Source organism: Pezoporus flaviventris, unplaced genomic scaffold (assembly GCF_033815535.1).
Source record: "Pezoporus flaviventris isolate CSIRO_AGI_PZ_B2104156 unplaced genomic scaffold, CSIRO_AGI_Pfla_v1 ptg000326l, whole genome shotgun sequence".
NCBI classification, from domain to species: domain Eukaryota; kingdom Metazoa; phylum Chordata; class Aves; order Psittaciformes; family Psittacidae; genus Pezoporus; species Pezoporus flaviventris.
In genome coordinates this window covers 67,544-94,581 of record NW_026892873.1, presented here as the reverse complement: position 1 = coordinate 94,581, position 27,038 = coordinate 67,544, and positions in this window count along the sequence as shown.

Sequence of the window (27,038 nt, the reverse complement as noted above, 5' to 3'; positions counted from 1 at the left end):
CAATTTAGAGACAAGGATGTCGTGTGGGACGGTGTCGAACGCTTTGCACAAGCCCAGGTAGATGCCATCAACTGCTCTGCCCCTGTCCATCAGTTCTGTAGCCCCATCATAGAAGGCCACCACATTGGTCAGGCAGGATTTCCCCTCAGTGAAGCCCTGCTGGCTGTCACCAAGCACCTTGTTGATTTTCATGTGCCTTAGCATGCCTTCCAGGAGAATCTGCTCCAAGATGTTGCCAGGCTCAGGGGTGAGACTGACTGCTCTGTAATTCCCTGGTCATCCATTTTCCCCTTCTTGAAAATAAATACAGGGTCAGAGCCTCAAAACAGACCCAAAACAAGACAAAACCAGCAAAATCAGCCACAAAACAGACCCAAAACAACCCCAAAAAACCCTGGTCCTGCTTCTCCTGTGGGATACAGGCTCAGAGCCCCAAAACAGACCCAAAACAGGCAAAAACAAGGCCAAACCACCCCAAAACCACCCCCAAATCACCTTCTCCTGCGTTTCCTATGGGATATAGGGTCAAAGCCCCCCAAAAGACCAAAACCAGGCCAAAACCAACCCAAAACACCCCAAAACCACCTTGTCCTGCTTCTTCAATGGGACACAGTGTCAGAGCCCCAAAACAGACCCAAAACAGGCCAAAACCAGGCCAAACCACCCTAAAACCACCCCAAAATCACCTTCTCCTGCTTCTCCTATGGGATACAGGGTCAAAGCCCCCAAAAAGACCCAAAACAGGCCAAAAACAACCCAAAACCACCTTGTTCTGCTTCTAGGGGATACAGGGTAAGAGGCTGAAAACAGACCCAAAACAGGCCAAAAACGGGCCAAAACACCCAAAGCAAACCCCAAACCACCCCAAAACGACCTTGTCCTGCTTCTCCAATGGGATACAGGGTCAGAGCCCCAAAACAGGACAAAACCAGGAGAAAAGCAGGCCAAAACACCCCAAACAACCCCCAAAATGGGCCAAAACCACCCCAAAATCACCTTGTCCTGCTTCTCCTATGGGACACCGGTCAGAGGCCCAAAACTGGACAAAACCACCCCAAAACCACCTTGTCCTGTTTCCCCTGTGGGTCACAAGTTCAGAACCCCAAAACAGGCTCAAATAAGTACGAAAACAACCAAAAACTATTCAAAACCACCCCCAAAACAACCCCAAACCAGGCTAAAACCACCAAAAAAACACCTTGTCCTGCTTCTCCTGTGGGACACTGGGTCAGAGCCCCAAAACAGACCCAAAACAGGCCAAAAAGAGGAAAAAAACACACCAAAACACCCCAAAGCACCCCTAAAACAGCCCAAGCCAACCCCGAAGCACTGGCTCGTGCTGCAGCTCTGCCTCATTCCAGAGCCTTGGATCATCTGGGAGCATGGGATCCCATTGGCATCACAGCTCCTGGTCCTTGGGAGCAGATCCTATGGGATCTGGATCCAGATCTGGATGCTCCACACATGGACACAGATCCAGGTCCGGATCCAGTTGTAGGGGGGAGCGCGGACACGGAATTCCATGGGCCTGGAAGAGCAGAACTGGGCTCCAGGAAGGGGGGTTCTGGGGTGGGGGGCCAGACACCATTGCCCCTCATTGTCTCTATTGACCCTATTGGCCCCCATTACCCCCTTTGCCCCCCATTACCCCCACTGCCCCCTATTGCCCCTAATACCCCCCCATTGCCACCCGTTACCCCCATTATCTCCATTACCCCCATTGCCCATTACCCCCCATTGCCACCCGTTACCCCAATTGCCCCCCATTATCCCCATTACCCCACTGCCCCCCATTGCCCTGTTACCCCATTACCCCCCCATTGCCCATTGCCCCCCATTGCCCCCCACTGCCCTGTTACCCCATTACCCCCCCATTACCCATTACCCCCATTGCCACCCGTTACCCCCATCCCCAACTCACTTCCCACTGCTCCACACTGGATCCAAAGATGGGGCTGGGGATGCCCCGGTCCCACCGCGCATCCGGTTGCGGCTCCCATTGAGGCTCCAGGGAGCCCGGGTTCGAGCCCCGAGCTCTCGGGTTCGAGCCCCGGTGCCCCCGGAGCAGCGGCGAGAGCCCGGGGGGGAAGCCCCGGTGCCCCTCCCACGGAGCAGCGCCCCCAGCACCGGGGCCCGGTGCAACAGCGCCCCCAAGCGGGCAGCCAGGACCCGCGCTATGGGGTGTTGGGGGGCGGGCATTTGGACCCCCAAGTTATGGGGTGGGGTCTGAGGGTCCCCCTTTGTGCCCTCTCCCAAGGTAGGGGGCTCCCCACCTGTGGAGCCCCCCAAGTTATGGGGCGGGGTCTGGGTCCCCCCTATGGAGCCGCCCAAGTTATGGGGCACCCCCTCTGTGCCCCCCTCAAAGTTACGGGGCACCCCTATAGTGCGGGGGGTGCCGAGGCCCCGCCCCACGTGACCCGAGGTGACCTGGAGGGCGAAGAGCCCGCGGGGGTGGGGCAGGAGGCGGTGCTGGGTGATGACCACGTGACGCGGAGGGGGGGAGGGGACTGCGGGGGGGCGCAGGGGGCAGGATCGGGCCCAGGCCCCGCCCCCTCCCCAGTTTGGTCCCGTCCAGTTCCCGGCGCGGGGGGGGAGCGGAGCGGTGGCGGCTTCATGGGAACAGCCGGGGGGAAGGGGGGGGAATGGGGAGGAATGGGGGGAAATGGGAATGGAAAATGGGGGGAAAGGAGTGGAAATGGGGAGGAAATGGGGGGGAATGGAGGGGAAATGGGGAGGAAATGGGAAAAGGGGGGAAATGGGGGGAAATGAGGAGAAATGGGAGGGAAATGGGGGAAATAGGGGTAGGGGGAAATTGGGAGTAAACAGGGGAAATGGTGTGAAAAGGTAGGAAATGGGGGGAAATGGGGGGAAAATGGAGGAAAAATGGGGGAATGGCAGGAAATAGGAAATGGTGGGAAATGGGAGGGAAATGGGAAGGAATAGCAGGAATGGGGGGGGAATAGCAGGAAATTGGGGAAATGCAGAGCAAATGGGGGAAATGCAGAAGGAATGGGGGAAATGAGGAGGAAAAAAAGGAGGAAATGGGGGTGAGGAAATGGAGTTGTGAAGTTTGATCCCCCAAAGGGCCGCAGTTCGCCCGATGGAGACCCCAGGATCCCCATTGCCCCTCCACTTAACCCCCATTGCCTCCCATGCCCCCATTGCCCCCCATTGCTCCCATTACCCCCATTGCCCCCATAACCCCCACACTGGCCCCACTGCACACCATTGCCCCCATTGCCCCCATTACTCCCACATGGGCCCTTGCCCCCCAGAGGCCCCATTGCCCCCCGCCCCACCTCTCCTCGCACCTGCGGCCGTTACAGGGGGCGGAGTCAGCTGAGGGGAGCGGGGGGGGGGGGGGGGGCTACTCTCCGGCCCTGCGCTCTGATTGGCTCCGATGTGCAGTGGGCGGAGCCAGGCGCTGATTGGCTGCTGTGGAAGTAGGCGGGGCGAGAGGAGCAGAGTGCGCTTTGGCGGGTGGGGGGGGGAGAAAAAAGGAGGGGGATGGGGGCGATGGGACCCCTATGGACCCCTATAGAACCCTATGGGGCAGGGACAGGTTCACACCCACTGCTGGCTCCATGGCTTTATATGGGAGCAATGGCGGTAATGGGGCAATGGGAGCAATTTGGGGTAATGGCAATGGGGGTAGAGGGGGGTCTCGGGGTCTCGAGCTCTGCCCCCCGCAGCCCCCTGCGTCCTGGTACTGGAGCTGCTGCTGCTCCCCCCTCCAAGGGACTCGTAAAGAGACCCCCCGCCCCCTCCATGGTCAGACCCTGCAGGGACCCATAGAGACCCATAGATAGCTACAGAGACCCTATAGAGATCCATAGCTACGACATAGACACCCCAGAGAGCCCGAAAGCGACCCAAAGTGAAGCATAGAGACCCCACAGAGACCCATAGACTACAGGCACTACAACCCTTATGCAACGCTGTCCCCATAGAGCCCCGTTATGACGACGCTCAGCCAGGACTACAACTCCCATCATGCCCCACGCTGCCCATAGAGACCCGTTATGGCTTCGGCCAGGAGAGGACTACAACTCCCATCATGCCGCGCGGCAACCAGAGAGGCCTGTCGTGGCGTCGCCCATCCTGGACTACAACTCCCATGATGCAGTGCGACACCCATACAGCACCATTAAGGCGCCGCCCGGCTTGGACTACAACTCCCGTCGTGCCGCGCGGCGCTCCCAGCGCGCCAATTTCGCCCATCATGGCGGAGCTGGAGCTCCCCTCCGATCCCGACCTGCGCAGGTTGGAGCCCGCGGGACCCCCCAGTGGGGGCTTTTGGGGTCCTGGGGGGGTTGGGGGGTTGGGGGGTTGGTTGGGGCACCCCAACATCTGGGGGGGAGGAACTGCAACATCTGGAGGGACCCCAAACCTCGGATCGGTCCCTAAAATACATGGCGTGTGGGGGTGGTGTTTCTATAGGAATGTGAAGAAGATCAAAGGGAACCTGCTGTGGTATCCGCTGCACCCCAAAGGGGGGGGACACCCAAGCTCATTGTGGAACCTCCAAAACCCCTCAGGACCCCCCCAAACCCCTTTGCCTGTTAGGACCCCCCCAAAATTGCATTAGGATCCCAAGAACCCCCCAGCACCCCCCAATTCCCCCTTGTGACCCCCCCCCCAACCCCTTCTCCCAGATCCATGCACAGGAGCCCAAATTCCTTTAGGACCCCTCCAAATCCCATTGGGATCCCCAGGAACCCCCAGTTCCCTCCCGTGATACTCCCCAACCTCCCCCAACCCCTCCTTTAACCCCCCCCCCTCCCCAGGTTTCCTCCTTAACTCGGGGCTCAGGTACCAGCACCTCAAGGAGATTCAGATTTGGGGGGCGGGGAGCGTTAGAGGGTTTTGGGGGGGCCCACAGGGACCAAAACACCCCCCTGCACCCCAAAACCATCCCCCCTGCATCCAAAAACACCCCCTCTGCACTCCAAAACCATCCCCCCTGCACCTCAAAACAACCCCCTGCATCCCAGAATGCCCCCCCTGCACCCCAAAACCATGCCCCCTGCACACCAAAACACAACCCCTGCACCCTAAAACCATCCCTATGCATCCCAGAAGCCCCATGGCACCCCAAAACCACCCCGCTGCACCCCAAAACACACCTCTGCACCTGAAATCTACCCCCACTGCACCCCAAAACAACCCCTTGCACCCCAAAAGTACCCACTGTGCACCCCAAAACAACCCCCCTCTGCACCCCAAACCCACCCTATGGATTCCCCCATGCACCCAAAACCCTCTCAAGGACCCCCCGAATACATCCTGCAGCCCGGTTTCCCCCCTTGCAACCCAAAACTGCCCCTGGGCCCTCCCCCATGATCTTTTCCTCCCCACTCCTGAACCCCAGAACCCTTTAGGGACCCCCTCTATACTTTAAACCCCCCTGGGTTTCCTTCTGAAGTGGGGGCTGGGCTCATAGGGGTCCTTAAAGCCCCCCCAGATTCTCCCTAAACCCCCGTTTTTGGTTACTTGAAGCCCCGAGGGAGGGGAGAGCTCTCCTCTGCACCGGTTACTGCAGGGCTCTCCCTCCTTAAAGAGCCCACGCTCACCGTGGGGGCCCCGTCACAATGGGCAAATCCACAGCGACCGCCACGGCTTTGGGATGGCGGCAGCATCGTGCCCATGGCCACTGGGCACCCAGGGGTGCTCCGGGAGTCGCTGCGGGGGGACCAGCCTCTGCCCAGCCGGCTCGGGGAGGTCCCTCACGGGCTGCTCTTCCTCAGTGCCTTTGGTCCGGAGGTGGAGCATGCGAGGGGTCACAGCTCAACGTGGGCCATGGAACAGGGCGTCACGGCCACCTACGAGGAGTGGAGAGGGACCGACATTGGCGCAGCAGAGAATCATGGAATCCCAGAGTGGGCTGGAAGGGACCTTAAAGCTCAGCCAGCTCCAACCCCCAAAGGCACGGGCAGGGACACCTTCCACTAGAGCAGCTTGCTCCACGGCCCTGTGTCTCTGTGCACTCCCAGGGCATCCTGGGGATACCCCTAGAGAATCCCAGAGAATGCCTGCAGCACCTCCAGAGCACCCCATGGACCCAGGCAGAGCTCATGCATCACAATGACCTTGGGGACATGGAGACCACAGGGGTGGCTGATTCTGGAACTCCCCGTGTTCAGGTGTGTGAGGTCACAGAACCCCACGGAACCCTCCAGCAGAGGCACCGGGAGACGACAGCTGCCCCACGGAACACAAGCTACCGGTGGAGGAGGCAAGAGCAGCTCCTCTGGTGGTTCCCGTCTTGGTGTCTCGGAGGCGGTGCCGCCTGTGGACACAGGAGCGTGGAAGGAGGTGGGTGGCGATGGCGATCTTGGGGTGCTGTAGGAGTTGCCAGAACACCTCAAGAGACTTCCCCAGAGTGGCTGCTTTGGACTCGGTGTGTGAGTTGGGCCGGCTGAGCCGGCAGCGGAGCGCTGCGGCTGCCGAGGGATGATCCTGGGATCTGCCCTCATTTCTTGTGGGGAGAGCAAGGGCCTGTGGGGATGGGCCAAGGGGGAACGATTTTAACGTGACAGAGAGGGGAGATTGAGATGAGATCTTAGAAGTTGTTCCTTGTGAGGGTGGTGGGACAGTGGCACAGGGTGCCCAGAGAAGCTGTGGCTGCCCCATGGCTGGCAGTGTTCAAGACAGAGCTGAAAATACCCTGACCCTTTCCTTGGTACATGGCTGAGTTGCTTTGGAGATAAATTTGACTTTACAGCTCTGACACCCAAAGGAACTTTTCACCTTCACGTGCAGCAGACACAGATCTCTTCTGTGTCATGTGCACTTGAAAGTTACTGAAGAAACTAGCTATGGGTGGGAAAGGAAAGAGCACAGGAGGAAATGTTTAGTTCATTGTTGCTCTTCCTTGTAAAACCTGTAGGGCTCTAGCATCTTGTTCCGTATTTTCCATCGTAATTGGAATGTATTTGTGTTATTAAAGGTAATATTTCATTCCCTCCTCACCTGTGTTCTGGGAGAAACAGCAGCAAGGGTCCCCCTCAATCCATCCTTCTCACAGAGCGGTGTGGTCACCTCTCGCGTCTTTGCCTCCAAAGAGACTAGTGCTGAATTCCAGTTATAAACTGAGGGAAAAGTTTGGTTGGTTTACTCAGTGGTTAAGAATTTGTTTCAGGTGTTTAAGTCCCATGATTTATGCCAAGAGGTTTCTGCAATACCGTAACTTGTCCAGCTGATTTCCATGCTCTACCATAGAGCCGAATGTTTAAGAACAAACAGAATAGAATGGAAATGAGTGAAATTACGGTAAGTTGTAAAATTGGACTTAAAGTTGCTGTTGGTGACCATCCAGACAGGGTATCCCACAGAGATGTTGATATTGTCAGGTTGTTAGGGACAGGTTAATGGCTGGACTCGATGTTCTCAAGCCTCTTTTCAAATGAAATGATTCTGTGATGCTGAGGAAAGTTGATTTTTTGCCTTAACTCTGTCTCTCATCAGAGAAATGGCACTGCAGGAAGGCAGTGTGTCTGCCAGCTGAGGGAGGGAACATCAGGGTTTGCTTCGGGCTGTTTCACTTTCGGGTTGCTTTTTCCTCCCCCTTCCCAGGAGAGTGATCCCCCTGGGATGGCATCTTTGCTGCCTCTCCTCACCCTGTCACTGGCATTTGGGACCCTGTTTAGTGGGATCCACAAGGCATGTTATGAAAATTCTCTTCCAACTAACTCCTGCATCAACCAGTCTTTAGAGTATCCATAGGTCTTTTATTTATACATGTGTCTCTATATATTTCTATGTACACTGTAATGTGATGAGGCAGTGGATTTGTCCTTGAAGCTTCAGCCCAGGCCTGGAACTAGGACTTTTCTTTGGGGTATCTTAGAGCTGTCTGTGAAGGAGAAGGGGTATTGCAGCACAGCAGAAATAATGTCAGAATCCCAGCCCCTCCAGCATGTCTTTGAAACCCTCCCACTGTCCCACACACCAAACATCAGTGTCTCTTGCAGGACTGGCTCCAGGGGCATCTGCATCAATAGCCAAGAGCAGGAGTGCAGCAGAAGTAGCGTGAGCGCCTGGCAGAGTTTGACCAGGACTGGTCATTGGCAGTGAGGGCGCTGGTCTTTGTCCAAATGTGTGGTACGTGAGCGTTTGAAGGGCGTGAGAACCCTGTGTAAAACCACATTTGGGGTTCCCCGTGTGACTGGGACACCCTTGTAATTCTCTGCATCCCAGGCTCTGGGCGCAGTGGGCACGGGCCACTTGTGGATTGTGGTGGCAGTTTGTCAAGGCAGAGGGGACACAGCCGACTGCCTGAGACAGCATCTCCCCAGAACGTGGGCCCGATGATCCGCACTGCGGGCGGGGGGTGAGTTCACCTCCAGATACTGGGATATCAGAGCAGGAGGATCTCCAGAGCTGTGCTGTGCTTTGCTGTGCTGTGCCGTGCCATGCTGTGCTGTGCTAAGCTGTGAGGCAATCTGAGGTGCTGTGCTGTTCCCTTTTAATCTGTGCACTGAGCATTATTCAAATAATGATGAGCCTGTTATTTGCCTGAAATGTCAGAGGTTTTTTCAGATCGATAATAATTTTTAAGGACTCACAATGGTTCCAAGTGGAAAAAGATTTAATTTCATTTCAGTTATTATTTTTTTTTTGTTTCATATCACGTTAGGAAAATATTCCTCATATCCAGGCTAGGGAGGGAGTCGCAGACTCTTGCCCAGAGAAGCTGTGGCTGCCCCATCCCTGGCATCTCTGACTCCTCTCTGCCCATCTATGACCATTCATTGACCCCTATTTGAGTCCTCTCTGACCCCTCTCTGACTCCCCTATGACTCCTCTGTAACTCCTCTATGACACTCTGACACCTCTATGACTGCTCTATGACGCCTGTGTGGTTCCTCTATGAGTTTTGGGGCTGTTTTGGCCTGTTTTTCAGGGTGGTTTGGGCTACTTTGGGTATTTTGGGCTCTTTTAGGGGTGTTTTGGGGTGTTTTCTGGTGTTTTGAGGGTGTTTGGGGGTGTTTCAAGGTGTTTTGGGGGTGTTAAACTGTTGTGGAGGTGGTTTGCACTAGTTTTGAGGTGTTTTGAGCTGTTTCAGGGGTGTTTTGGGGTGTTTGAGACTGCTTTGTGGGTGTTTTGAATCTTTTGGGGTGGTTTTGGCTGTTTTGGGATATTTTGGGCTGGTTTGGGGTGTTGTAGGTGTGTTTTGGAATGTTTTGGGCTGGTTTTGGTGTATTTTGGGCCGGTTTGGGTGTATTTTGGCTGTTTGGGGCTGGTTTTAGGGTATTTTGGCTGTTTAGGGCTGGTTTGGGGGTGCTGACGTGCCACCCCCCAGTGCAAAGGGCCGTGTCCCTATTCTCCCTCACAGAGCTGGTGCTGAGCCCCAACCCAACCCCCCCCTACCCCCAGAGAGGCCACGGGGGGGCGCCCCCCCCCATCAGGTAAAGGGACCCCTCGTATATGGAGACCCCCCCCCATGTCCCCCTTGTATGTGGGGCTGGGACCCCCACATGTGGGTCTGGGACCCCCCCCTAACAGGGGGACATGCCAGGCCCACCTCCCACGCCAGAAGGCTGTGCTGCCATCCAGCGAGACCTGGACAGGCTGGAGAGTTGGGCAGGGAATAACTTGATGAAATATAACAAGGGAGAGTGTAGAGTCCTGCATCTGGGCAGGAACAACCCCAGGTTCCAGTCTAGGTTGGGGAACGACCTGTTAGAGAGCAGTGTAGGGGAGAGGGACCTGGGGGTCCTAGTGGACGACAGGATGACCATGAGCCAACACTGTGCCCTTGTGGCCAAGAAGGCCAATGGCATCCTGGGGTGTATTAGAAGGGGGGTGGTTAGTAGGTCGAGAGAGGTCCTCCTTCCCCTCTCCTCTGCCCTGGTGAGACCCCATCTGGAATATTGTGTCCAGTTCTGGGCCCCTCAGTTCAAGAAGGACAGGGACCTGCTGGAGAGAGTCCAGCGAAGGGCAACGAAGATGATTAAGGGAGTGGAACATCTCCCTTATGAGGAAAGACTGAGGGAGCTGGGTCTCTATAGTTTAGAGAAGAGGAGACTGAGGGGTGACCTTATTGGTGTCTATAAATATATAAAGGGGGAGTGTCACGAGGATGGAGCCAGGCTCTACTCAGTGGCAAACAATGACAGGACAAGGGGTAATGGGTACAAACTGGAACACAAGAGGTTCCACTTAAACTTGAGAAGAAACTTCTTCTCAGTGAGGGTGACGGAACACTGGAACAGGCTGCCCAGGGAGGTTGTGGAGTCTCCTTCCCTGGAGACATTCAAAACCCGCCTGGACACATTCCTGTGTAACCTTATCTAGGTGTTCCTGCTCCGGCAGGGGGATTGGACTAGATGATCTTTCGAGGTCCCTTCCAATCTCTAGCATACTGTGATACTGTGATACTGTGATTTGGGGCTGTTTTGGGTTCTCACTGGGTGCCATCCATAGGAGAAGCAGGACAAGGTGGTTTGGGGTGGTTTGGCTGTGGTTTTGGGTGTTTTGGGGTGTTTTTCGCCTCTTTGAAGGCTGTTTTGGGGCTCTGACCCTGTATCCCACAGGAGAAGCAAGACAAGGTGATTTTGGGGTGGTTTTGTGTCTGTTTTGGGAGTTTTGCCTGTTTCTGGCCTGTTTTGGGGCTATTGGGGGCTCTGACCCTGTATCCCACAGCAGAAGCAGGACAAGGTGGTTTTGGGGTGGGTTTTGGTGTGGGTTTTAGGGTGTTTTGGGTTGGTTTTGGCCTGTTTTCGGTCTGTTTTGGGGCTCTGACCCTTTATCCCGCAGAAGAAACAGGAGAATGTTACCTTGGTGTGGTTTTGGGTGTGTTTTGCTTTTATTTTGGCCTTTTTGGGGTCTGTTTCGGGGCTCTGACCCTGTATCCCACAGGAGAAGCAGGAGAAGGGGATTTTGGGGTGGTTTTGGCCTGTTTTGGGGTTTGCTTTGTGTGTTTTCGCATGGTTTTTGCCTCTTTTTGGCATGGTTTTGGGCTGTTTTGGGGCTCTCACCCTGTATCCCACAGCAAAAGCAGGATGAGCTGGTTTTGGGGTGTGTTTTGGGGTGATTTGTGTTGTTTTTGGTCTGTTTTGCGTCTTTTTTAGGGCTCTGACCCTGTATCCCATAGGAGAAGCAGGACAAGATGATTTTGTAGTGGTTTTAGGATGGTTTGGTGGTGGTTTTGAATGGTTTTAGTTTTTTTTTCTCCTGTTTTAGGGCTGTTTTGTGGTTCTGACCCTGTGTCACATAGGAGAAGCAGGAGAAGGGGGCCTTGGGGTCCTTTTTTGGGTGTTTTGAGGCTATTTTGGGTCTGTTTCGGGGCACTGACCCTGTATCCCACAGGAGAAGAGGAGAAGGATGTTTTGGGGTGGTTTTGTCCTGTTTTGGGGGAGTTTTGTTGCTTTGACCCTGTATCCCATAGCAGTAGAAGGACAGAGTGGTTTGGGGGCTGTATTGGGGCTGTTTTGGTGGTTTTGACTGTTTTTGGCCTTTTTTGGGGCTGTTTGGGGGCTCTGACCCTGTATCCCATAGCAGAAGCAGGACAAGGTTTTTTGGGCTGGCTTTTGGGGTGTTTTGGGTTGTTTTTGGCATGTTTGGGTCTGTTCTGAGGCTCTGACTCTCTATCCCATAGGAGAAGCAGGACAAGGTGGTTTTGGGGTGGTTTTGTCCTTTTTGGGGGGTGTTTTGGGGCTCTGACCCTGTATCCCATAGGAGAAGGCAGGATAGGGTGGTTTTGGGGTGTTTTGGGGCTGTTTTGGGGTGGTTTTGACTGTTTTGGGCTGTTTGGAGGCTGTGACCCTGTATCCAATAGCAGAAGCAGGACAAGGGGGTTTTGGGCTGGTTTTGGGGTCGTTTTGGGTTGGTTTTGGCCTCTTTTGGGCTGTTTGGAGGCTGTGACCCTGTATCCCATAGCAGAAGCAGGACAAGGTGTTTTTGGGGTGGGTTTTGGGGGTGTTTTGGGTTTCTTTTGGCTTGTTTTGGGACTGTTTGGGGGTCTGACCCTGTATCCCATAGCAGAAGCAGGACAAGGGGGTTTTGGGCTGGTTTTGGGGTCGTTTTTGGGTTGGTTTTGGCCTGTTTTGGGTCTGTTTTGAGGCTCTGACCCTGTATCCCACAGGAGAAGCAGGACAAGGTCATTTTGGGATGTTTTTTGGGTTTTGGGGGGCTGGTTTAGGGGTGTTTTGTCCTGTTTAGGTCTGTTTTGGGGCTCTGACCCTGTATCCCAAAGGAGAAGTAGGACAAGGTGGTTTTGTGGTGTTTTGGGGCTGTTTTGGGGGTTTTGGAGTGTTTTTGTCCTGTTTTGCAGCTCTGACCCTGTATCCCACAAGAGAAGGAGTACAAGGTGGTTTTGGGTCTGTTTTGGTGGCTTTGGGATGTTTTTACCCATTTTTGGGGCTATTTTTGGCCTCTTACCCTGTATCCCAGAGGAAAAGCAGGACAAGGTTGTTTTGGGGTGTTTGGGGTCTGTTTGAGGTTTTTTGACTGTTTTTGGCCTTTTGGGGGGCTGTTTTGGACTCTGACCCTGTATCCCAAAGGAGAATCAGGAGAAGGTGATTTTGGGGTGTTTTTAGGGTGGTTTGGGGGTGGTTTTGAATGGTTTTTGGGTTGGTTTTGTCCTGTTTTAAGGCTGTTTTGGGGTTCTGACCCTGTGTCCCATAGGAGAAGCAGGACAATGTGGCCTTGGCAAGGTTTTTGGGATGTTTTGGGGCTGTTTTGAGTCAGTTTTGAGGTTCTGACCCTGTATCCCACAGGAGAAGCAGGACAAGGTGGTTTTGGTGTGGTTTTGTCCTGCTTTTGGCTTTTTGGGGGGTCTGTTTGGGGCTCTGACCCTCTATCCCATAGGAGAAGCAGCACAAGGTGGTTTTGGGGTGTGGTTTGGGGGTGGATTTGTGTGTTTTGGGGTGCTTTTGTCCTGTTTTGCAGCTTTTTTGGGGCTCTGACCCTTTATCCCACAGGAGAAGCAGGACAAAGCTGTTTTTGGGGTGATTTTGGCTTGTTTTGGGGTTTTCTTTGGGTGTTTTGGCCTGTTTTTGGCCTGTTTTGGGTCTGTTTTGAGGCTCTGACCCTGTATGCCCCAGGAGAAGCAGCACAAGGTGGTTTGGGGTGTGGTTTGTGGGTGGTTTTGGGGTGGTTTTGTCCTGTTTTGGGGCTTTTTGGAGCTCTGACCCTGTAAACCACAGGAGAAGCAGGCCAAAGTTGTTTATGGGGTGGTTTTGGCTTGTTTTGGGGTTTTGCTTTGGGTGTTTTGGCCTGGTTTTGTCCTGTTTTGGGGCTCTGACCCTGTATCCCACAGGAGAAGACGGACAAAATGATTTTGTGGTGGTTTCGGGGCCTGTTTGGGGGGTTTTTGAATGGTTTTGTCCTGTTTTGGGGCTGTTTTAGAGCTTTGACCCCGTATCCCACAGGAGACGCAGGAGAAGGTGATTTTGGGGTGGTTTTAGAGTGGTTTAGGGTGGTTTTGAATGGTTTTGGGTTGATTTTGTCCATTTTTAAGGCTGTTTCGGGGTTCTGACACTGTATCCCATAGCAGAAGCTGGAGAAGGTTGTTTTGGGGTGTTTTGGGTTGTTTTTGGCCTGTTTTGGGGGTCTGATCCTGTATCCCACAGGAGAAGCAGGACCAGGTAGTTTTTGGGGTGGTTTGTGGCTGTTTTGGGGGTTTCTGACTGTTTTTGGCCTGTTTTGGGGCTGTTTGGGCACTCTAACCCTGTATCCCCAAGCAGAAGCTGGAGAAGGTGGTTTTGGGCTGGTTTTGGGGTCTTTTGGGTTGGTTTTGTCCTGTTTTTGGCCTGTTTTCGGGCTCTGACCCTGTATCCCACAGGAGAAGCAGGACAAGGTGGTTTTGGGGTGGTTTTGGCTGTTTTGGGGGTTTTGGAATGTTTTTTCTTTTTTGGTGCTGCTTTGTGGCTCTGACCCCGTATCCCACAGGAGAATCAGGACAACGTGGTTCTGGGGCGTTTTGGGGCTGTTTTGGCGGTTTTTTACTCTTTTTGGCCTGTTTTGCATCTGTTTTGAGGCTCTGACCCTGTATCCCACAGGTGAAGCAGAAGGTGATTTGGGGGGGGGGGAGGGTGTGTTAGGGTGGTTTGGGGGTGGTTTTGAATGGTTTTGGGTCGTTTTTGTCCTGTTTTAAGGCTGTTTTTGGGTTCTGATTTTGTGTGCCATAGGAGAAGCAGGACAAGGTGGCTTTGGGTGGTTTTGGGGGTGTTTTGGGTTGGTTTTGGGGCTCTGACCCAGTATCCCACAGGAGAAGCAGGACAAAGTGCTTTTGGGGTGCTTTTGACTGTTTTTGACTTGTTTGGGTCTGTTTCGGGGCTCTGACCCTGTATCCCACAGGAGAAGTAGGACAAGGTGGTTTTTGGGTGGTTTTCTGGGTGTTTTTTTTCTGTTTTGGTCCTCTGACCTGGTATCCCATAGGAGAAGCAGGACAAGGTGGTTTTGAGGTGTTTTGGGGCTATTTTGGGGGTCTTGGAGAGTTTTTGTCCTTTTTTGAAGCTGTTTTGGGGCTCTGACACTGTATCCCACAATAGAAGCAGGACAAGGTTGTTTTGGGCTGTTTTTTGTGGTGTTTGGGGTTTGTTTGGGTCAGTTTTGGGGCTCTGACCCTTTATTGCTCAGGACAAGCGGAGAAGGTGATTTTGGGGTTATTTTGTTGTGGTTTTAGGTTGGTTTGGGGGTGGTTTTGAATGGTTTTGGGTGTTTTTTGTCTTGTTTTAGGGCTGTTTTGGGGTTCTGACCCTGTGTCCCATAGGAAAGCAAGAAAAGGTGGCCTTGGGGTGGTTTTGGGGGTGTTTTCAAACTTTTGTGGGTATGTTTTGTGGGTCTGACCCTGTATCCCACAGGAGAAGCAGGACAAGCTGATTTTGGGGTGGTTTTGGCCTATTTTGAGGTTTGCTTTTGGTGTTTTGGCTTGTTTTTGTCCTGGTTTGTGGCTGTTTTGGGGCTCTGATCCTGTATCCCACAGGAGAAGCAGGACAAGGTGGTTTTGGGGGTTTTTGACTGTTTTTGTCTTTTTTGGGGGCTGTTTTGGAGCTCTGACCCTGTATCCATTGCAGAAGCTGGAGAAGGTAGTTTTGGGCTGGTTTCGGGTGTTTTGGGTTGTTTTTTGGCCTGTTTTGTGGCTGTTTGGGATCTCTGACCCTGTATCCTATAGCAGATGCAGGACAAGGTAGTTTTGGGCTGGTTTTGGGGGTGTTTTGGGTTGTTCTTGGGGCTGTTTTGGGTCTCTTTCCAGGGTCTGACCCTGTATCGCACAGGAGAAGCAGAACAAGGTGGTTTTGAGGTGGTTTTGTCCTGTTTGGGGTTTTTTTTTTGGGTCTGTTTTCAAACTCTGACCCTGTAACCCATAGGAGAAGTAGGATAAGGTGGTTTAGAGGTGTTTTGGGGCTATTTTTTTTTTTTTGGAGTGTTTTGTCCTGTTTTGGGGCTCTGAGCCTGTATCCCACAGCAGAAGCAGGACAAGGTGGTTTGGGGCTGTTTTTGGGGTGTTTTGGGGTGTTTTGTGTCTCTTTTGTGGCACTGGCTCTGTATCCTTCAGGAAAAGCAGGAGAAGGTGATTTTGGGGTGGTTTTAGTTTGGTTTGGGGGTGGTTTTGAAAGGTTTTGGGTTATTTTGTTTTGTTTTAGGGCTGTTTTGGGGTTCTGACCCGGTGTCCCATGGGAAAGCAGGACAAGGTGGACTTGGGGTTGTTTTGGGGTGTTTTGGGTCTGTTTCAGGTCTGTTTTGGGGCTCTGACCCTCTATCCTACAGGAGAAGCAGGACAAGGTGATTTTGGGTTGGTTTGGCTTGTTTTGGGGTTTGCTTTGGGTGTTTTGGCCTGTTTTTGTCCTTTTGGGGGGCTGTTTTGGGGCTCTGACCGTGTATCCCACAGAGAAGCAGGATAAGGTGGTTTTGGGGTGTTTTTTTCCTTTTTGGGGGTATTTTGGGGTTCTGACCCTGTATCCCATAGGTGAAGCAAGAGAAGGTGATTTTGGGGTGGTTTTGGGAGTTGGTTTCTGTCTTTTGGCCTGTTTTTGGCCTTTTTGTTATCTGTTTTCGGGCTCTGACCCTGTATCCCAGAGGAGAAGCAGGGAGAGGTGATTTTGGGGTGGTTTTGGGGATTTCTTTTTGTGTTTTGGCCTGTTTTTGTCCTGTTTTGTGGCTGTTTTGGGGCTCTGACTTTGTATCCCACAGGAGAAGCAGGACAAGGTGGTTCTGGGGCGTTTTGGGGCTGTTTTGGGGGTTTCTGACTCTTTTTTGCCTGTTTTGGGGCTGTTTGGGGCTCTGACCCTGTATAGCACAAGAGAAGCGGGAGAAGGTGTTTTTGAGGTGGCTTTGTCCTTTTTTGGGTTTTTTTGGGGGTCTCTTTTCAGACACTGACCCTGTATCCCACAGGAGAAGTAGGATAAGGTGTTTTGAGGTGTTTTGGGGCTATTTAGTGGTTTTGGCGTGTTTTTGTCCCGTTTTGTGGCTGTTTGGGGTCTTTGTCCCTGTATCCCACAGCAGAATCCAGTACAAGGTGGTTTGGGGCTGGTTTTGGGCTGTTTGGGGGCTGTTTTGGGTTGTTTTAGGTCTGTTTTGGGGCTCTGACCCTGTATCCCTCAAGAGAAGCAGGAGAAGGTGATTTTGGGGTGGTTTAGGGTGGTTTGGGGGTGGTTTTGAATGGTTTTGTTTTTTTTTCCTGTCTTGTTTTTTGGGCTGTTTTGGGGTTCTTACCCTGTGTCCCATAGGAAAGCTAGACAAGGTAGCCTTGGGGTAGTTTTTGGGGTGTTTTGGGTCTGTTTTGGGGCTTGCTCTGACGCGGTATCCCACAGGAGAAGCAGGACAAGGTGGTTTGGGGTGTTTTGGGGCTGTTTTGGGTGTTTATGATTGGTGTCGTCCTGTTTTCGGTCTGTTTCGGGGCTCTGACCCTGTTACCCATAGCAGAAGGAGGACAAGGTGGTTTGGGCTGTGTTTTGAGGTGTTTTGGGCTGGTTTTGGTCTGTTTTAGGGCTCTGGCCCTGTATCCCACAAGAGAAGCAGGACAAGGTGCTTTTGGGGTATTTTTGTCCTGTTTTTGTCCTGGTTTTGGGTCTGTTTTGCGGCTCTTACCCTGTATCCTGTAGGAGAAGCAGGTCAAGGTGGTTTTGAGGTGTTTTGGGGCTGTTTTGTGTTTTGCCATGGTTTTGTCCTGTTTTGGGGCTGTTTCGCAGCTCTGACCCTTTATCTCATAGCAGAAGCAGGAGAAGGTAGTTTTGGGCTGCTTTTAGGGTGTTTTGGGTTGTGTTTCCTGTTTCAGGTGTGTTTTGGTGCTCTGACCCTGTATCTCATAGCAGAAGCAGGAGAAAGTGATTTGGGGATGTTTTGAGGGTGTTTTGGGTTGGTTTTGGCCTGTTTTCCGTCTATTTTGGTGCTCTGACCCTCTATCCTATAGCAGAAGAAGGACAAGGTAGTTTTGGGCTGTTTTTTGGCTGGTTTTGGGTTGTTTTTGACCTGTTTTGTGTCTTTTGTGAATCTCTGACCCTGTATCCCACAGGAGAAGCAGGAGAAGGTGATTTTGGGGTGCTTTCAAGGTTGTTTTGAACGGTTTTGGGTTGGTTTTGTCCTGCTTTAGGGCTGTTTGGGGTTCTGACCCTGTGTCTCATAGGAGAAGCACGAAAATGTGACCTTAGGGATGTTCTTGGGGTGTTTTGGGCTTTTTGGCCTGTTTTGTAGCTCTGACCCTGTATCCCACAGCAGAAGCTGACAAGGTGGTTTTGGGTTGCTTTTATCCTTTTTTTTGGGGGTGTTTTGGGGCTCTGACCCTGTATCCCACAGGAAAAGCAGGACAAGGTGGTTTTGGGGTGGTTTTGTCCTGTTTTTTACGGTGCTTTGCGTCTGTTTTGGGGCTCTAACCCTGTATCCCATAAGAGAAGCAGAAGGTGGTTTTGTGTGGTTTTGGGTTGTTTTGGGGCTGTTTTGTGTGTTTTGGGTTGGTTTTGGTTTGTTTTTGGCCTCTTTTGGATCTGTTTTGGGACTCTGACCCTGTATCCCACAGCACAAGCAGGACAAGATGGTTTTGGGGTGGTTTTAGGGCTGTTTTTTGGGGGTGGCTTTGACTGGTTTTGGCCTGTTGTTGTCCTGTTTTAGGGCTGTTTTGGGGTTCTGACCCTGTATCCTGTAGGAGAAGCTAGAGAAGTTGGCGTTTTGGTGGTTTTTGGGGTGTTTTGGGTCTGTTTTGGGGTTCTGACCCTGTATCCCACAGGGAGAAGCAGGACAAGATGGTTTTGGGGTAGTTTATGGTGTTTTGGGGGTGGTTTTGGGTTGGTTTTGTCCTGTTTTAGGGCTGTTTTGAGGCCCTGACCCTGTATCCCATAGGAGAAGCAGCACAAGGTGGTTTTGGTGTGTTTGGGGGCTGGTTTTGGTGTGTTTGTGGCTGTTTTGGGGCTCTGTCTCTGTATCCCATAGGAGAAGCAGTTCAAGGTGGTTTTGGGTGGTTTTGAGTTGTTTTGGGGTGTTTTTGTGTGTTTTTGGGTTGCTTTTGGGTCGTTTTTGTCCTGTTTTGTGTCTGGTTTGGGGCTCTGAACCTGTATCCCACAGGAGAAGCAGTTCAAGGTTGTTTTGGGTGGGTTTGAGCTTCTTTTGTCTTTTTTGGGGTCTGTTTTATGGCTCTGAGCTTGTATCCCACAGGAGAAGCAGGACAATGTGGTTCTGGTGTGGTTTTGGTTTGTTTTGGGTCTGTTTTGGGCATTTTGGGTTGTTTTTGGCCTGGTTTTGGCCTTTTTTTGGGCTCTGACCCTTTATCCCGTAGGATAAGCAGGACAAGTTGCTTTTGTTCTGGATTGTGGGTGATTTTGGGGCTGTTTTGGGTGTGGACAAGGAAGAGCTGTGACCCCCCCCGGGACAATCTCATTCCATAGGGACCACCAGCATTCCATAGGGAACGCTGCTATTCCATAGGGAATGCTGGGATTCCATAGGGAGACCCTGCAGTTCCGTAAGGGACACTGAGGATCTCACATCTTCTTCAGCACTAACCCTAACCCCCCTCCCCCCGGGACAATGGCATTCCATAGTGAGACAAAGGGGGGGAGCACAAAATCACAAAATGGAATATAGAAATCCTTCAGAATTAGCTTTAAGTAATGTTAAGTTTGATGGCTTTGTACCAGTAGCAATGGAAAATTACTGAGGTGCATGACACAGAGAGAAAAAGGTTACATAGAGTGCAGCTGGAGAGCACACTGAGAATTCTCACAAGAGAAATCGCTATAGTTGTGACATAGTTTTAAGGAAAACACAGTCTAGAAGAACAGGACACAGGATAAGGAGTATCTGGGAACCGCAGGTGTCCAGAATGGGCTGCAGTTAAACTGCCTGATCAGTAGGAGGATGGGAGGATTGTTATGTCTCTGGTGCTAACGAACCAATTAAACTGGTGTGAGCATCTACTGTGTGTGCTTCCAAGGCTGCCAGAAGTGATGAAGATCGTTGGAGGAAGTAAACGACCCTCAGAGACCACCCCCACAGTTCTGTACGCGTGCGGGGAACTCTCTGGAAAAGGATGTAATCCATCCGTAGCCTTATGAATATGTATGTATGCCCAGTGGCTATAAAAGGATGGCTTCAGAGGGATGGGAGCTCTTCCCTGTGGGAATGATGGGGTAATGGGAAGCGGGAGAGGTCCCATCCATGCTGGTGGTGCTGTCAACCCAAGCCAGCTCTGCCGGCCTCCTAAAGGACACCGCAAGCATTGGGTCTAATGCAAGGATGAAGTCCTTGGGTGCCCAGCACCCACCTGGATGGGACCCCAGCACCCACCTGGATGGGACCCCAGCACCCACCTGGATGGGACCACAGCACCTACATGGATGGGACCACAGCACCCACCTGGCACCCTAATTCCATGGGTTTTCCAGGGGGTGGCGTTCCGCTCCCGCAGGAGGGTTTGGTCACCTGGACCAAGTGGAAGCACATTCCTAGATCATGGAATGGGATGGATGGAGCTTAAAGTGCAGCCAGGGCCACCTTGCACTGGAGCAGGTTGCTCCAGCTTGGCCTTGGGGGTGGGACATCTCCCACCTCCCATGGTCCCACCATCGTCATGGGGAAGAACTTACCAAGATCCCATCCCAAGACCTTCCCAATATCCCATTGTCCCACCAGCCTCATGGGGACGAACTTCTCGAGATCCCATCCCAAGCTTCCATGGTCCCATCCCTCCAGCTCCTCCTCCAAAGTCCTTCTCCATCTTCCCGGAGCCCCTCGGATGCCTCCGTGGACCCTGAAGGTCCTCTCCAAGCTATTCCAGGATCCATGGACATTCCCAAGACCCCTTCTCTGGCTGTTTTGAAGACGAGGCGGATCATGGGCTACTCATCTTGCTCCTTGTAGACGTGGCCTGAGAACAGGGATCCCAGCCCATCCGCTTGGATGGAAGCGGCCTCCATCCATGGTCTCCAGGAAGTTCTCATCCCAACCAAGTCTTCCCACCAATGGACAACGTTCCCGCGGGAGCTCCAGGAGGAGAAGACAACCCCGGGATAAGAGGGACACGACTGATTCCGAGAGGTTGACGGCTCCCTATGGATGGAGCTCCAATAGGGCCACTGAGGAGGGAAGGGTGCTCCAATCCATCCCTGTGTCCAGAGCTCTTCCCTGTGAGGGTGGTGGGATGAGCAGGACGGGGTGGATGGAGAAGCTGGGGCTGCTCCATCCCTGATCCAAGGCCAGCTTGGAGCATCCTTTAGAAGGTGGCCTCAAGGAGGAGAGTATCAGATGCTATTATGGGATGTAACACAGTGGTTGCACTCTACCTGTGACCTTGTAGGACATTGGGATGGGTTGGATGGAGAAGCTGGAGCTGCTCCATCCCTGGCCCAAGGCCAGCTTGGAGCATCCTTTAGTAGAAAACGTCCTTCTAGAGGAGAACATCAGATGCTGCTATTATGGGATGTACCAAAGTGGTTGCCCTCTACCTATGACCTTGTAGGACATCTCCCTATAGGGAGTGAGGTCTTCTCCATTGACCAGCAACAACTGAGGACACATCTCCATGGCTTCCTTGAGGGACATCAACTTCTTCACCCCATGGCGCCGGGCTTCATAGTTACAGGTGACCACGAGGGACTTCTGCTGCAGCCCTACAACAAGGAGGGCATTGCCTTACAGCACCCGTAGAACTGGACATAGAGCACCCATAGAACCCCAGCACCAACAGCAGCCCGTGGCACGATAGAACCTCCAGCACCCATAGCGCCCACAGCACGCATAGAACCTCCAGCACCCATAGAGCTCACAGCACTCATAGAACCCCCAGCACCTATAGAAACAACAGCAACCCCAGAACTCCCAGCACCACCAGTACCCATAGAAAACCAGGACCCACAGAACCCCACTGAACACCACAGAACCCCCAGCACCCATAGAACCAGAGCACCAATAACAGCCCCATCACCCATAGAACCCGCAGCACCCATAGAGCTCACAGCACCCATAGAACCCGCAGCACCCATAGAGCTCACAGCACGCATAGAAACCCCAGCACTCATAGAACCCACAGCACTCACAGAACCACTAGCACCCATAGAACCCCCAGCCCTCATAGAACCCACAGCACCTATAGCACCCTCAGCATCCCCAGCACCCAAAGCACCGCTGCACCCACAGCATCCACAGCACCTCCAGCACCCAAAGCATCCATAGAACCACAGCACCCATAGCAACTACAGCACCCCCAGAACTCCCAGCATCACCAGTACCCATAGAACCCCAGCACCCAAAGAACCCCACTGAACCCCCAGCACCCATAGAACCCCAGCACCAATAGCAACCCCAGCACCCACAGAACCCGCAGCACCCATAGAGCCCACAGCACCCATAGCATGCATTGCACCCATACCACCCCCACCACTGCCAGCAACCACAACAGCTCCAGTGCACCCAGTCATCCTAGCACCTATAGAAACCCCAGCACCCTCAGCACTATATAGCTCCGGTATCGGGGTCCTAGTGCCCGCCCGCTGCCGCCCGCAACGGTGTCCTAGTGCCAGCCCGACGCCTCCCGCATCAGGGTCCTAGTGCCTGCCCGCTGCCTCCTGCCCGGCAGGGACCGGTCTCCGTGCCTACCCCTCCCCCACAATAACTCCGTGCCGCAGAAAACACATGGACCCAGTCAGAGATCAATATGATCAGACAAAAGCCATTTTTTTACAAAGCCGTAACTCCTTTTATAGTATTTCTTATATGCACTTACAGTGATTTGGCATATTATGATTGGATACATGTCTCGAAGACCCTTAGTGACTAGCATATAATTGGTTAAGCACAGGTGTGAGAACTTGACCTCGAAAGCTTGCCAACAGTCCACAGTTCTCATTACCTCAGTGAATTCCAGCTTCTTCTTATCTTGCTTGTTCAGGCTTCCTGGGGCCTCTCATGGCCTTGCTGCATCTTTCAGGATTATTCAGAATTTATGTACCAATTATCCATTCTCCTGTGAGAACACTGCCTCCACATCTCCCCCTTTTTGTTTTATATATGTTTTGGGTGACCCTACTTGAGCAGGGGATTTGGCCTAGATCATATCTCCAATATATGACAACTACAGGCTGCTGGGCCTGCCCCTTTTTTCTGCTGTATGGCTCTCTGGTAACAGGGGAGGCCATCCTTCACATCAAGGTCTGGCATGGCATGTGTCCCCACTGCCAACAGCGGAGCCCAAACAGCCCAGAAACAGGACAAAACCACCCCAAAACCACCCCAGAACGACCCCAAAACCACCCTGTCCTGCTTCTCCTAGGGGATACAGGGTCAGAGCCCCAAACTAGCCCCAAAAGAGGCCACAAATATCCCAAATCCACCCCCAAAACACCCTAAAACCATCCCCAAAACCACCTTGTCCTGCATCTCCTATGCAATATAGAGTCAAAGCCCCGAAATAGCCCCCAAGAAGAACAAAAACACCCCAAACCACACCAAAACCACCTTGTCCTGCTTCTATGCGACACAAGGTCAGAACCTCAAAACAGGACATAAACCAAAACCACCCCAAACCACCCTAAAACCACCCCAAAACCACATTGCCCTGCTTCTCCTATGGGATACGGGGTCAGAGCCCCAAAACAGATCCAAACAGATCCAAAACACGCCAAAAAACACCCCAAGGCAACCTTGTCCTGCTTCTCCTATGGGACACAGAGTCAGAGCCCCAAACCAGCCCGAAAACAGGACAAAAACAACCCAAAACACCCGAAAACCACCTTGTCCTGCTTCTCCTATGGGATACAGGGTAAGAGGCCCTAAATAGCCCCAAAACAGAGCAAAACCAGGCAAAAATGAGACCAAAACACCCAAAGCAAACCCCAAACCACCCCAAAACCACCTTGTCCTCCTTCTCCTGTGGGATACAGGGTCAGAGCCCAAAACAGACCCAAAACAGGACAAAACCAGGCGAAAACAAGGCCAAAACACCCCCAAACCACACCAAAACCACCTTCTCCTCCTTCTCCTATGGGATACAGGGTCAGAGCCTCAAAACAGGACAAAAACAGGAGAAAAGCAGGCCAAAACACCCCAAACAACCCCCAAAATGGGCCAAAACCGCCCCAAAATCACCTTGTCCTGCTTCTCCTATGGGACACAGGTCAGAGACCCCAAAACTGGACAAAACCACCCCAAAACCACCCCAAAACCACCTTGTCCTGTTTCTCCTGTTGGACACAAGTTCAGAACCCCAAAACAGGCTCAAAAAAGTACAAAACCAACCAAAAACTATTCAAAACCACCCCCAAAACAACCCCAAACCACCTGAAAACCACCAAAAAAACACCTTGTTCTGCTTCTCCTGTGGGATACAGGGTCAGAGCCCCAAAACAGGCCAAAAAGAGGAAAAAAACACACCAAAACACCCAAACCCACCCCTAAAACAGCCCAAGCCAACCCCAAAACCACCTTGTCCTGCTTCTCTTATGGGATACAGGGTCAGAGCCCCAAAACAGGCCAAAAAGAGGAAAAAACCACACCAAAACACCCAAACCCACCCCTAAAACAGCCCAAGCCAACCCCAAAACCACCTTGTCCTGCTTCTCTTATGGGATACAGGGTCAGAGCCCCAAAACAGACCCAAAACACCCCAAAACCACCTTGGCCTGCTTCTCCTGTGGGATAGAATCACAGAATCATAGAATAGTTAGGGTTGGAAAGGACCTTAAGATCATCCAGTTCCAACCCCCTGCCATTGGCAGGGACACCTCACACTAAACCATGGCACCCAAGGCCTCGTCCAACCTGGTCTTGAACACTGCCAGGGATGGAGCATTCACAACCTCCCTGGGCAAGCCATTCCAGTGCCTCACCACCCTCACAGGAAAGAATTTCCTCCTTAGATCCAATCTAAACTTCCCCTGTTTAAGTTTAACCCATTACCCCTTGTCCTGTCACTACAGTCCCTAATGGAGAGTCCCTTCCCAGCATCCCTATAGGCCCCCCTTCAGGTACTGGAAGCTGCTATGAGGTCTCCATGCAGCTTCTCTTCTCCAGGCTGAACAGCCCCAACTTCCTCCGCCTGTCTTCATACAGGAGGTGCTCCAGTCCCTGATCACCCTCGTGGCCTCCTCTGGACTTGTTCCAACAGTTCCATGTCCTTTTTACGTTGAGGACGCCAGAACTGCACACAATGCTCCAGGTGAGGTCTCACAAGAGCAGAGCAGAGGGGCAGGATCACCTCCTTCGACCTGCTGGTCACGCTCCTTTGGATGCAGCCCAGGATACGGTTGGCTTTGTGGGCTGCAAGCGCACACTGAAGCCGGCTCATGTTCATTTTCTCATCGAACAACACCCCCAAGGCCTTCTCCGGCAGGGCTGCTCTGAATCTCTTCTCTGCCCAACCTGTAGCTGTGCCTGGGATTGCTCCCACCCAGGTGTAGGACCTTGCACTTGGCATGGTTAAACTCCATGAGGTTGGCATCAGCCCACCTCACAAGCGTGTCGAGGTCCCTCTGGATGGCATTCCTTCCCTCCAGGGTATCAACCGAACCACACAGCTCGGTGTCATTGGCAAACCTGCTGAGGGCACACTCAATCCCACTGTCCATGTCAGCGACGAAGATGTTGAACAAGACCGGTCCCGACACCGATCCCTGAGGGACACCACTCGTTACTGGTCTCCAGCCGGACATTGAGGCATTGACCACAACTCTTTGTGTGCGGCCATCCAGCCAGTTCTTTATCCACCGAGTGGTCCATCCATCAAATTGGTGTCTCTCCAATTTAGAGACAAGGATGTCGTGTGGGACGGTGTCGAACGCTTTGCACAAGCCCAGGTAGATGCCATCAACTGCTCTGCCCCTGTCCATCAGTTCTGTAGCCCCATCATAGAAGGCCACCACATTGGTCAGGCAGGATTTCCCCTCAGTGAAGCCCTGCTGGCTGTCACCAAGCACCTTGTTGATTTTCATGTGCCTTAGCATGCCTTCCAGGAGAATCTGCTCCAAGATGTTGCCAGGCTCAGGGGTGAGACTGACTGCTCTGTAATTCCCTGGTCATCCATTTTCCCCTTCTTGAAAATAAATACAGGGTCAGAGCCTCAAAACAGACCCAAAACAAGACAAAACCAGCAAAATCAGCCACAAAACAGACCCAAAACAACCCCAAAAAACCCTGGTCCTGCTTCTCCTGTGGGATACAGGCTCAGAGCCCCAAAACAGACCCAAAACAGGCAAAAACAAGGCCAAACCACCCCAAAACCACCCCCAAATCACCTTCTCCTGCGTTTCCTATGGGATACAGGGTCAAAGCCCCCCAAAAGACCAAAACCAGGCCAAAACCAACCCAAAACACCCCAAAACCACCTTGTCCTGCTTCTTCAATGGGACACAGTGTCAGAGCCCCAAAACAGACCCAAAACAGGCCAAAACCAGGCCAAACCACCCTAAAACCACCCCAAAATCACCTTCTCCTGCTTCTCCTATGGGATACAGGGTCAAAGCCCCCAAAAAGACCCAAAACAGGCCAAAAACAACCCAAAACCACCTTGTCCTGCTTCTTCTAGGGGATACAGGGTAAGAGGCTGAAAACAGACCCAAAACAGGCCAAAAACGGGCCAAAACACCCAAAGCAAACCCCAAACCACCCCAAAACGACCTTGTCCTGCTTCTCCAATGGGATACAGGGTCAGAGCCCCAAAACAGGACAAAACCAGGAGAAAAGCAGGCCAAAACACCCCAAACAACCCCCAAAATGGGCCAAAACCACCCCAAAATCACCTTGTCCTGCTTCTCCTATGGGACACCGGTCAGAGGCCCAAAACTGGACAAAACCACCCCAAAACCACCTTGTCCTGTTTCCCCTGTGGGTCACAAGTTCAGAACCCCAAAACAGGCTCAAATAAGTACGAAAACAACCAAAAACTATTCAAAACCACCCCCAAAACAACCCCAAAACAGGCTAAAACCACCAAAAAAACACCTTGTCCTGCTTCTCCTGTGGGACACTGGGTCAGAGCCCCAAAACAGACCCAAAACAGGCCAAAAAGAGGAAAAAACCAGACCAAAACACCCCAAAGCACCCCTAAAACAGCCCAAGCCAACCCCGAAGCACCGGCTCGTGCTGCAGCTCTGCCTCATTCCAGAGCCTTGGATCATCTGGGAGCACGGGATCCCATTGGCATCACAGCTCCTGGTCCTTGGGAGCAGATCCTATGGGATCTGGATCCAGATCTGGATGCTCCACACATGGACACAGATCCAGGTCCGGATCCAGTTGTAGGGGGGAGCGCGGACACGGAATTCCATGGGCCTGGAAGAGCAGAACTGGGCTCCAGGAAGGGGGGTTCTGGGGTGGGGGGGTGAGACACCATTGCCCCTCATTGTCTCCATTGACCCTATTGGCCCCCATTACCCCCTTTGCCCCCCATTATCCCCATTGCCCATTATCCCCAATGCCCCCCATTACCCCCACTCCCCCCATTGCCCCTATTACCCCCCCATTGCCACCCGTTACCCCCATTGCCCCCATTATCTCCATTACCCCCATTGCCCATTACCCCCCATTGCCACCCGTTACCCCCATTGCCCCCCATTATCCCCATTACCCCAATGCCCCCCATTACCCCCACTGCCCCCCATTGCCCTGTT